This window comes from Schistocerca gregaria, chromosome 4, assembly GCF_023897955.1.
Source record: "Schistocerca gregaria isolate iqSchGreg1 chromosome 4, iqSchGreg1.2, whole genome shotgun sequence".
Taxonomy (NCBI): domain Eukaryota; kingdom Metazoa; phylum Arthropoda; class Insecta; order Orthoptera; family Acrididae; genus Schistocerca; species Schistocerca gregaria.
In genome coordinates this window covers 544,648,926-544,661,839 of record NC_064923.1, presented here as the reverse complement: position 1 = coordinate 544,661,839, position 12,914 = coordinate 544,648,926, and the positions used below count along the sequence as shown (strand labels likewise).

Genomic DNA, 12,914 nt, shown 5'->3' with positions numbered 1-12,914 from the left:
AAATACCCCACTCATACGGTTATAGTTGGTGGGGACTTCAACCTTCCCTCGGTATGTTGGCAAAAATACTTGTTCAAAACCGGTGGTAGGCAGAAAACGTTTTCCGAGATTGTCCTAAATGCTTTCTCCGAAAATTATTTCGAGCAGTTAGTCCACGAACCCACGTGAATTGTAAATGGTTGCGAAAACACACTTGACCTCTTAGCCACAAACAATCCAGAGCTGATAGAGAGCATCATGACTGACACAGAGATTAGTGATCACAAGGTCGTTGTAGCTAGGTTCAATACAGTTTCTTCCAAATCCATCAGAAACAAACGCAAAATAATTTTATTTAAAAAAGCGGATAAAGTGTCACTAGAAGCCTTCCTAAAAGACAATTTCCATTCCTTCCGAACTGACTATGCGAATGTAGACGAGAACTTGCAACAGCAATTGAGATATTCATACCTCATAAATTGATAAGAGATGGAACGGATCCCCCGTGGTGCACAAAAAAGGTCCGAACGCTGTTGCAGAGGCAACGGAAAAAGCATGCGAAGTTCAGAAGAACGCGAAATCCCGAAGATGGGCTAAAATTTACAGACGCGCGAAATTTGGCACGTACTTCGATGCGAGATGCCTTTAATAGGTTCCACAACGAAACATTGTCTCGAAATTTGGTAGAAAATCTGAAGAAATTCTGGTCGTATGTAAAGTACACAAGCGGAAAGACGCAGTCAATACCTTCGCTGCGCAGTGTCGATGGTACTGTTACCGACGACTGTGCCGCTAAAGCGGAGTTATTGAACGCAGTTTTCCGAAATTCCTTCACCAGGGAAGACGAATGGAATATTCCAGAATTTGAAACACGAACATCTGCTAGCATGAGTTTCTTAGAAGTAGATACCTTAGGGGTTGCGAAGCAACTCAAATCGCTTGATACGGGCAAGTCTTCAGATCCAGATTGTATACCGATTAGGTTCCTTTCAGATTACGCTGATACTATAGCTCCCTACTTAGCACTCATATACAACCGCTCGCTCACCGATAGATCTGTACCTACTGATTGGAAAATTGCGCAGGTCGCACCAGTGTTCAAGAAGGGTAGTAGGAGTAATCCATTTAACTACAGACCTATATCATTGACGTCGGTTTGCAGTAGGGTTTTGGAGCATATACTGTATTCAAACATTATGAATCACCTCGAAGGGAACGATCTATTGACACGTAATCAGCATAGCTTCAGAAAACATCGCTCTTGTGCAACGCAGCTAGCTCTTTATTCGCACGAAGTAATGGCCGCTATAGACAGGGGATCTCAAGTTGATTCCGTATTTCTAGATTTCCGGAAAGATTTTGACACCGTTCCTCACAAGCGACTTCTAATCAAGCTGCGGAGCTATGGGGTATCGTCTCAGTTGTGCGACTGGATTCGTGATTTCCTGTCAGGAAGGTCGCAGTTCGTAGTAATAGACGGCAAATCATATAGTAAAACTGAAGTGAAATCAGGTGTTCCCCAGGGAAGCGTCCTGGGATCTCTGCTGTTCCTGATCTATATAAATGACATGGGTGACAATCTGAGTAGTTCTCTTAGATTGTTCGCAGATGATGCTGTAATTTACCGTCTAGTAAGGTCATCCGAAGACCAGTATCAGTTGCAAAGCGATTTAGAAAAGATTGCTGTATGGTGTGTCAGGTGGCAGTTGACGCTAAATAACGAAAATTGTGAGATGATCCACATGAGTTCCAAAGGAAATCCGTTGGAATTCGATTACTCGATAAATAGTACAATTCTCAAGGCTGACAAATCAACTAAGTACCTGTGTGTTAAAATTACGAACAACTTCAGTTGGAAGGACCACATAGATAATATTGTCGGGAAGGCGAGCCAAAGGTTGCGTTTCATTGGCAGGACACTTAGAAGATGCAACAAGTCCACTAAACAGACAGCTTACACTACACTCGTTCGTCCTCTGTTAGAATATTGCTGCGCGGTGTGGGATCCTTACCAGGTGGGATTGACGGAGGACATCGAAAGGGTGCAAAAAAGGGCAGCTCGTTTTGTATTATCACGTTATAGGGGAGAGAGTGTGGCAGATATGATACACGAGTTGGGATGGAAGTCATTACAGCATAGACGTTTTTCGTCGCGGCGAGACCTTTTTACGAAATTTCAGTCACCAACTTTCTCTTCCGAATGCGAAAATATTTTGTTGAGCCCAACCTACATAGATAGGAATGATCATCAAAATAAAATAAGAGAAATCAGAGCTCGAACAGAAAGGCTTAGGTGTTCGTTTTTCTCGCTCGCTGTTCGGGAGTGGAATGGTAGAGAGATAGTATGATTGTGGTTCAATGAACCCTCTGCCAAGCACTTAAATGTGAATTGCAGAGTAGTCATGTAGATGTAGATGTAGACCGTCAGCCACTCATGAAGTCGTAGAATTCGCCCTTCAGCTCATGAAGCGAATTTATATGTGGGAAATGTCTCTGCTCAAGCAGCCACTGTGTCGACGATTTTGCTCTGTCTTCCCGCTTCTGGCATTTTGTTTGCGTTTCGTTTTTTGTTGCAAAAGTTGTGAAACACAGACCGTAATATAATTTCCCCTATTTCAGAATAAATTTCTACATCTACATCTGTATCTACGTGATTACTCTGCTATTCACAATAAAGTGCCTGGCAGAGGGTTCAATGAACCACCTTCATGCAGTCTCTCTACCATTCCACACTCGAACGGCACGCGGGAAAAACGAGCGAGGCCTGATTTCTCTTATTTTATCGTGATGATCATTTCTCTCTATGTAGGTGGTTGCCAACAGAATGTTTTCACAATCGGAGGAGAAAACTGGTGATTGAAATTTGATGAGAAGATCCCGTCACAACGAAAAAACGCCTTTGTTTTAATGATTGCCACTCCAATTCATGTATCGTGTCTGTGACACTATCTCCTCTGTTTCGCGATAATACAAAACGAACTGCCCTTCTTTGTACTTTTTCGATGTCATCCGTCAGTCCCACCTGATGCGGATCCCCCACCGCAGTGCAGTACTCCAGAATAGGGGGGACAAGCGTAGTGTAAGCAGTCTCTTTGGTAGACCTGTTGCACCTTCTAAGTGTCCTGCCAATGAATCGCAGTTCTCGGTTTGCTCTACCCACTATTATCTATGTGATCGTCCCAATTTAGGTTATTTGTAATTGTAATCCCTAAGTATTTAGTAAATGGCTAATCAGGCATGGCTAGAGGACAAATGTAAGGATGTAGAGCCTTATCTCACTAGGGGTAAGATAGATACAGCTTACAGGAAAATTAAAGAGACCTTTGGAGGAAAGAGAGCCACTTGTATGAATATCAAGAGCTCAGATGGAATCCCAGTTGCCGGCCATTGGTGGCCGAGCGGTTCTAGACGCTTCAGTCTGAAACCGCGCGACCGCTACGGTCGCAGGTTCGAATCCTGCCTCGGGCATGGATGTGTGTGATGTCCTTAGATTAGTTAGGTTTAAGTAGTTCTAAGTTCTAGGGGACTGATGACCTAAGATGTTAAGTCCCATAGTGCTCAGAGCCATTTGAACCATTTTTGAAACCCAGTTTTAAGCAAAGAGGGGAAAGCAGAAAGGTGGAAGGAGTATATAGAGGGTCTGCACAAGGGCGATGTACTTGTGGACAATATTATGGAAATGGAAGAGTATGTAGATGAAGATGAAATGGGAGATACGATACTACGTGAAGCGTTTTGACAGAGTACTGAAAGACCTGAGTCGAAACAAGGCCACGGGAGTAGACAAAATTCCATTAGAACTACTGATATCCTTGTGAGAGCCAGTCCTGACAAAACTCTACCATCTGGTGAGCAAGATGTACGAGACAGGAGAAATACCCTCAGACTTCAAGAAGAATATAATAATTCCAAACACAAAGAAAGCAGGCGTTGACAGATGTGAAAATTACCGAATTATCAGTTTAATAAGTCACGGCAGCGAAATACTAACGCGAATTCTGTACAGACGAATGGAAAAACTGGTAAAAGCCGACCTCGGGGAAGATCAGTTTGGATTCCGTATAAATGTTGGAACACGTGAGCATACTGACCTTAGAAGAAAGATTAAGGAAAGGCAAACCTACGTTTCTAGCATTTATAGACTTAGAGAAAGCTTTTGACAATTTTGACTGGAATACTCTCTTTCAAATTCTAAAGGTGGCAGGGGTAAAATACAGGGAGCGAAAGGCTATTTACAATTTGTACAGAAACCAGATGGCAGTTATAAGAGTTGAGGGACATGAAAGGAAAGCAGTGGTTGGGAAGGGAGTGAGACAGGCTTGTAGCCGCTCCCCGATGTTATTCAATATGTATATTGAGCAAGCAGTAAAGGAAACAAAAGAAAAATTTGAAGTAGGTATTAAAATCCATGGAGAAGAAATAAAAACTTTGAGGTTCGCCGATGACTTGGAAGAGCAGTTGAACGGAATGGATAGTGTCTTGAAAGGAGGATATAAGATGAACATCAACAAAAGCAAAATGAGGATAATGGAATGTAGTCGAATTAAGTCGGGTGATGCTGAGGGAATTAGATTAGGAAATGAGACACTTAAAGTAGTAAAGGAGTTTTGCTATTTGGGGAGCAAAATAACTGATGATGGCCGAAGTAGAGAGGATATAAAATGTAGACTGGCAATGGCAAGGAAAGCGTCTCTGAAGAAGTGAAATTTGTTAACATCGAGTATAGATTTAAGTGTCAGGAAGACGTTTCTGAAAGTATTTGTATGGAGCGTAGCCATGTATGGAAGTGAAACATGGACGATAAATAGTTTGGACGAGAAGAGAATAGAAGCTTTCGAAATGTGGTGCTACAGAAGAATGCTGAAAATGAGGTGGGTAGATCACATAACTATTGAGGAGGTATTGAATAGAGTTGGGGAGAAGAGGAGTTTGTGGCTCAGATTTGTGTGACTTATCCCGTAATCGAAATTTAGCGGATTTCTTTTAGTACTCATGTGAATAACTTCGCACTTTCCTTTATTCAGGGTCAATTGCCACTTTTCGCACCATACAGATATCTTATCTAAACTAACATTGAGATTACTGTACAGAAGTACAGTCGCTTACCACTGAAATTTCTTTTCTACACCGAAAAACGGTAGACAAGCAGTATATCGGAACTCGTTTCGTGTGAACGTACCTCATTTGCAACGATCTATTGCACGCACAGACATTTGCGTAAATATCTGCGCCGACAGATCGTTGCGTGTGGACGGGCCTGTAGAGAGGCCGGAGTGGAGGTGACAGGACGAGGGCGGCTGCACCGCCGCAGGTCGTGTTTGCGGTTTGCGGCCGAGCGCGGTGGATGGCGGCACGCGACCCCCCCAGGTGTTTTGGTTCGGCAGATAAGCGCGCATTATCGGCGAGCGAGCAGCGCCGGCCGCGAAGCGCAGCCCACGACGCCAGATAGTGCGCCACGCCGTGGCACAGTCAGTGGAGCGCGCGCCCACGCGGCAGCCGACGTGTCCAGCCGCGCGCATGTCACAGCCAGCCGCCGCCGCCCCTGCACCGCCTCTGTCCACGTAAGTAGCCGGGCGGGCCAGTTCTGAGGTGCGACTCTACTGCACCGCAATACAAAGGTTATAAAACAAGCGGCGTAACAGCTGAGTGTGCTAGTGCTCCACAAAACTAACACCTGAAAATAAAGGACGCGGCAGTTGTACGCAACAGACTACTGCATGTTGGACAGTTGGTACTATGAAAGGGAGATGATAGGGTAGCCGACTTGGACGAACAGCGTCGATACGCTTACCGCACAAACTGCGTCATCCGGATCGGTGAATGTACAGACGCACAGATGACAGAATAATAAAAGGTGCACGTTCCAACTCCAATCCTACGAAATATTGTGTAGATTGACCTGATGCATGTGTATCCAGTGCTGCGGTGGCATTCAAGTCTCAAGTCGACATGACATACGTCGTGACAGTTGCCAGTAAACAGTGAGTCGGACAACGGCACGTTTTTCAGATACTGTTTGTGTGGGTTGTTTAATATATGACAGCGATGCTGCCCTCTTGGCATAAAATAAGACGGGTAGCACTCCAGAAGCTTTCACAACATTTTTAAACGGTCTAGTGACGCATATGGACTTCAAACTAGACTGCTACCGATACTGCAGTCTGGCTACAAAATTTCCTCTGCGTGGCTCCACTTTCGTAAATGGCTCTCCTACTCCCTTAATAGTCTACTACAGTTAGGGAGTTCAATTGTATTTGGGTGTGCACATTTGAGTGTTTTTACTGGACGATCATCTTTCTATCTTGCGACAGAGTCACTATGTAAAAATGGGCCTCTTATTATTACAAATATCTGAAACTATTACCTGCTCAAAAAACGTTGTTTGGGTATTCTTTCGAACTCTTGGAGAATGATTCAGAATTGGGATTATTATTTTTTTCGCAGTCTGGCAAATAATTTTTTTACATGATTAAAATTTTTTCGAGTACTAATGTTTTTTTAGCGAAGTTCTGCTCAACTATTCAAGTTCTGTACAGGGAACTCTACAAATAAAGTATATCTGTCAATAACTCTGAAAAATATGTATATTTCTTGAAAGTCGGGTGCCAATTTCAGCAGACTCACAATGTTCTGCAGTGGAGTTTGATGTTGACATCAGTCCGCATAGTTTTAATGCAAGGATAAGCCATAATCAAAGCTGCTCTGTGCCGATTGGTCGGCTATCTAAAGACGTCAGGAAGCTCGGAGTAAGAACATCCGTCGTTCCCGAGATTTTACACGCAGAATTTTCTGTGAGGAAACGAAGCATGATTTATTTCATTAGATTCTGACAGCTTCGGATCCACATATCTCCAGACTGCAGAAAATGCCAGATGAAGAAGATAAGCAGATGCCACCTGAGGTAAAAGATTTTCTGTAATGTCTCCTACTGGACAAACCGACAACGATCCTTCTGAAAGCGATAATGACATAAGCGACGACTGTGGCTACGATTTCGTTAGAAAAATGGAAAACATCGAATAAAACATTTCAGTACGGCAATTTCGACTTCGGATTCGTTATCAGCGACCTCAAAATACTTTGTACCTGAAGTTTTACTAGGCGTGGCTAAAATAGTAATTTTTTGATCTGCCCTTTTGAATTTTGTATTTTCGATCAGGATTTCTAATGAACGACCCAAAGAACCTTATAAGAACACAGTTTTGTAGCATTTTCTGTCCATTCTTCTATAATGTCCAGGTTTTTAAGCGAGTTGGCTCATTGTGAGGCACCATAACGCACGCTGGTGACCGATGTATGTTATCAAGCGGAAGGAACAGACTCAGGATACCATTTCGAGATGCATTATAAACACATAATTGAGTATCGGTTGATGATTTCCAGTTTAGCCCAGTAAGTACGAACAGATATGAATTTTGGGAACGAGATGCCAATCCTTCTAACAGACATGAAAGTGATACCTTCAGACACTGTCTGTTTTCACTATGCCCTACATTTTACGACGAGATGCCAATCCTTCTAACAGACATGAAAGTGATACCTTCAGACACTGTCTGTTTTCACTATGCCCTACATTTTACAAATAATGACATAAAACCATACCGTATCGCTATCAGCTAATCTGGAATCTTTTATTTTTGCGAGCAGTTTCGATTATTACAAACCATCATCAGGCATTAAAACTTTTTCAATCACAGTATGTATCGAGCCCTACATAACGTTCCATTCCACATAATGTGGTGCCAAACATCATTAAATATCAGAACTCAGTACATAAATTAAACTCTGTTCGTCAGATCCAGTGCTTGTTGTTCATTAACTCTTAAAAAACTAAACTCCTCCCGAACAGGCCTTTAAGGCCCAACGGTACCGACCTGCCGCCGTGTCATCCTCAGTACATAGGCATCACTGGATGCGGATATAGAGGGTCATGTGGTCAGCACACCGCTCTCTCGGCTATATGTCAGTTTCCGAGACCGGAGCCGCTACTTCTCCATCAAGTAGCTCCTCACAAGGGCTGAGTGCAACTCGCTTGCCAAGTGCTAGCCCAGCTTCGCTGATCTGACGGGAACCGGTATTACCACTGCGGCAACGCCGTCGGCTCATTAACTCTTAATCAGTACTATTTATTCACATTTTCCATACACACCCCCCCAAATCGTTTAATTTCTGTTTCTCATATTGAAATTGTTATTGATTAGGTAACTATAATGTAAGAATAGGTTCTTAAGAGGGGTTCTGAATACCCTAATCTGATCAGGTTACATAAATACATAAGTAAATAAAAATAAATATCGAAAAAGTGGATTCGTGTTCCTGATGATGATTTGTAACTGTGTAAACTGACGACAATAATAAATGTATGGTACAGGACGATTTCCAACAATGTCAGTGTCTGTGATGATGCATTGTCGGGTAGACAAACACACATCGATTCGTTCTACATGCAACTCCGACTGCGTAGGTTTATGCGGTGCTGAAATCTGTATTTCTTTTCCGCGTGCTTAGGCCCGTGTGACAGTTGATGGCTTCAACTAGATGACAATGCTCAGTATGTTCAACTTCAAACGTTCACCGTGCGGTGCAGCCAGCTGGATCTCCATCCCGCATCCTGTCAAGAAAACTGTTGCTCCGACATGTGTCTTCCCTAACTATTGAAATTATTTTACAGAACCTACACAAATTAAACATAAGGATTTCTGGGCGTGGAGTTGTCGCTCACTTCTTCTGAACGCAAATCGTTTCTTGTAACTGCTGCTTTAGGACAACAGTTCGCAGTTAAATTTGAGAAAAATAAATGAATTTAAGTGAATAAATCGCTAACGTTTCTGACGCTTCAAATTGCTTCGACAAATGTTGAGTTTTAAATGAACAAGCACTTCCATGTTCACTTCTCAAATAAGTGAGTTGACAGATACAGAGTGAGTAAGACAGTTGGACTGACAGTGATTAGTTTGGCAAAGTGTTATAGTATAAGTACAGATATTTCTAGTGATGACTGAAGACAGTGTATTGAACAACATTACATCAGTATTTACGTCATCTGCAAGCTAATAATTGCAGGTATTACGAGTGGCACAAACAAGGTATTAAATTATTCGAATGCGCGTTGTCAATACTTTCGTAGATGTCCGACAGAAATATACCACGCATTCAGATAACTTAGTTGAATCGATCGGCTAGGAATCCACCGTACACGTCCGACGTGCAGAATCTCAAAGTAGCGAGGAAGAGGGGACGACGCTGGCTGCGGGCAGGTGCCGACAGGTGGTAATGAGGGTCGGCTGAGGGGCGTACCGAGACGGTCTGCCCAGTGGCGATAAATACCTTGTGCCCAAGTGGTGCAGTAGTTAACCCAACTGCTTCGTAAGCAGGAGGTCCCGGATTCGAATCCTGGTACGGCACACATTTTTACTCGTCGCTGCTGACTCCCCATAAAGTCACCTATACTTTCTCTTTCCTTTTCTTTCTTCCTCCCACACCACCTTCAGTTTACATAACAAGCCACTGAAGTTTGTTTTCCCCTGGGCAGTAGGTTCAAATGTGTGTGAAATCCTATGGCACTTAACTGCCCGCATCTCGTGGTCGTGCGGTAGTGTTCTCGCTCCCCACGCCCGGGTTCCCGGGTTCGATTCCCGGCGGGGCCAGGGATTTTCTCTGCCTCGTGATGGCTGGGTGTTGTGTGATGTCCTTAGGTTAGTTAGGTTTACGTAGTTCTAAGTTCTAGGGGACTGATGACCATAGATGTTAAGTCCCATAGTGCTCAGAGCCATTTGAAAATAGCTGCTAAGATCATGAGTCCCTAAGCTTACACACTACTTAATCTAAATTATCCTAAGGACAAACACACACACCCATGCCCGAGGGAGGACTCTAACCTCCGCCGGGACCAGTTCATAACTGCAGCGCCTTAGACCGCTCGGCTAATCCTGCACGGCTGGGCAGTAGGTTAGTGGATACGAGGAGGCAACAAGATAATCTATATGAACAGGCATAGTCCACTTCGCGGTGCAGTTATGACTGTGCAGAAACATCAGGTAGTAAATTAAGTGATGTGTTTGCGACACTGAAGTTGGTACATATTAAGGTACCAATGATCACACTCTCTGTGCCTATACCCCTTCCACCTTGCATATGGACTTGAAGTATAAGAATACAGAGAACAGAATGGTCAGTCTTTCTCTGCAGTGTAACGTGACTGCAGAAAGGATTTAAGCGCTGGCAAATATTGACTGACCATACGATATTAAGCAAGCTTGTGGCTGTCACTTAATAAAGCCAAGGCCTCCGGTCCAGATTTTATACCAGTCATATTCCTTTCAGAGTATGCTGATACAACAGCTCCATATTTAGCAATGATATACAACCGCTCGCTCACAGAAAGACGGGAAAATTGCTCAAGTCACACCAATACCCAAATTACAGGCCTATATCACTAACGTCGATTTTCAGTAGGGTTTTGGAACATATACTGTATTCGAACATTATGAAGTACCTCGAAGAAAATGATTCATTGACACATAGTCAGTCCGGATTCAGAAAATAGGCCCTCTAATGTTCCTGATCTATATCAACGACATAGGAGACAATCTGAAGAGCCGTCTTAGATTGTTTCCAGATGATGCTGTCATTTACCGTCTTCTAAAGTCATTAGGTGACCAAACGGAATTGCAAGATGTTTTAGATAAGATATTTGTATGGTGCGAAAAGTGGCAATTGACTCTGAATAAAGATAAGTGTGAAGTTATCACATGAGTACTAAAAGAAATGCGCTAAATTTCGATTACGCGATAAGTCACAACCTAAATTGGAACGATCACATAGATAATGTTGTGGATAGAGGAAACCAAAGAACGCTATTCATTGGCAGAATACTTAGAAGGTGCGACAGGTCTACTAGAGACTGCTTACACTACGCTTGTCTGCCCTGTTTTGGAGCATTGATGTGCGGTGTGGAATCCGCATCGGATGGGACTGACGGATCACATCGAAAAAGTACAAAGAAGGGGAGCTCGTTTTGTATTATCGCAAAATCGGGGAGATAATGCCACAGATATGGTACGTGGATTGCAGTGGCAATAATTAAAACAAAGGCATTTTGCGTTGCGACGGGATCTTCTCATGAAATTTCAATCACCAGTTTCGTCCTCCGATTGCGAAAACATTCTGTTGGCACCCACCTACATAGGGAGAAATGATCATCACGATAAAATAAGAGAAATCAGGGCTCGCACAGAAAAATTTAAGTGCTTGTTTTTCCCACGCGCCGTTCGAGACTGGAACGGCAAAGAGACAGCTTGAAGGTGGTTCATTGAACCCTCTGCCAGGCACTTAATTGTGAATAGCAGAGTAATCACTTAGATGTATATGTAGATGTAGAAGCAGAAGCAAGTATACGACTGCGGCTCGTTGACATGATGCGGAGTTTGCCTACAAAAGACTTATCATAACACGCTCATATGATCTTTAGGGTAATGTTCGAGGAATCTGCCGTTGGTTAAGATAAGAAATTGATAACACGGATACTAAAAGTGCAAAAGTGGAGCAGCACGAATAGTAGCAGACCTGCTGGAAAACATTTGACAAATACTCGTGTTATCAGGCTGTCACGCGAAGAAGTATGTCTGTCTGCTTGTGAAACTTACGCAGGAAATTTCCAGGAGATAGTTTTAAGAAACAAACGTAAGAGTGCCATTTCCCAATTAATCGTTAAGGTTAGACTAATTCTGACACAGTAGTATAAAGGAACTGATTTTTGGATGCTCTCTATTTGGTTCGTGGAACGGAGATAAGCCTTTATATATGCCCAATGAGAGCTCAGTGCCACCCATCTCTCAGTGATTTGTAGAATATTCGTGGCTTTGAGAAAGAAAGTGAGATACTGTTAAGATAAAATAAATGCCGTGTGGCTAGGGCCTCCCTTCGGGTAGACCGTTCGCCTTGTGCAAGTATTTTGAGTTGATGTCACTTCGGCGACTTGCGTGTCGATGGGGATGAGATGATGATGGTTAGGGCAACACAACACCCAGTCTATGAGGAGAGAAAATCTCCGACCCAGCCGGGAATCGAACCCGGGCCCGTTGGTAGGACATTCCGTCGCGCTGACCACCCACCGACCGGGGGCGGACACTGTTAAGATAAGAAATTAAGAAATAACTGTTTTCATAAATCATCATTTCGATATTGTATTTCCTAGAATTTCTGTGCTTGCAGAGAAAAAAATGGAAATAAATTTGGATGAATTATCAGACAGGTCTGAATCCATGCATGTCCATTCTTCAATCGCTGCACAACATCGCTCAGTTTTAAAGTGATACGAAGTAATATCAGATTAACATTTCGATTTAATTGATGAATAGTGTGTCGTGGACCTTTTACAGCATACTTAAAACAAGGTTGCGATTCAAACCGTACTACTTGATCCATCAATGGCTAATCAGTGCGCAAATAAGCTATGGCGCAAAATAATATCACGTATGAATACTTGGAACGGAATAAAACATTCAGTGCCTTTTTTCTTCACGCACAGGCGGAAACATTTCACCAGGCAACAGGACGGGGTTATATGCAGTGGCAGCGTCAAACGCAGCCTCTAGCCATTATCAGCTTTTATTAAGTGTTTCACTGCTACATGTGCTAGACTTACGATTAAAAACTTCCCTGTTACTTATTTGTGAATCGTGGTGACAGGCATCGCCTGTACCAAAACGCAATGGCGCCCAGCACGTGCTACACCGCACGCAGCTGTCACCATCCGTTGCGCCACTTCTGGTAATTACCTCTGCAGGCGTACAGCCCCAGTGCACGAACCGGCTCTAATGGAGTGCCGAGCGCATGCCTACTCGTTTCTGCGACCTACCGTTCGTCACCACAGTTTCTTCGCCGTTGCGTAACTATTCCCCGACCTAACATACATCACCAGACCATAGTCGGCA

General features: G+C 43.3%; 1 protein-coding gene across 10 annotated transcripts in view; it reads left to right on the top strand.

Annotated features, from left to right (window-relative positions):
* The window catches only part of LOC126268165 (band 3 anion transport protein), an 811,429-nt gene that overhangs the window by 235,300 nt on the left and 563,215 nt on the right, over positions 1 to 12,914 (top strand). Inside the window, exon 1 of one of the 10 annotated variants that reach the window (XM_049973748.1) lies at positions 5,374 to 5,540. The exons of 8 other annotated variants lie outside the window; for them this stretch is intronic. The gene's annotated coding sequence lies outside the window, so the exon portion shown is untranslated. Of the gene's footprint in view, positions 1 to 5,373; positions 5,541 to 12,914 lie in introns of those variants that run through there. One more of the 10 variants, XM_049973743.1, reaches the window with a different exon arrangement.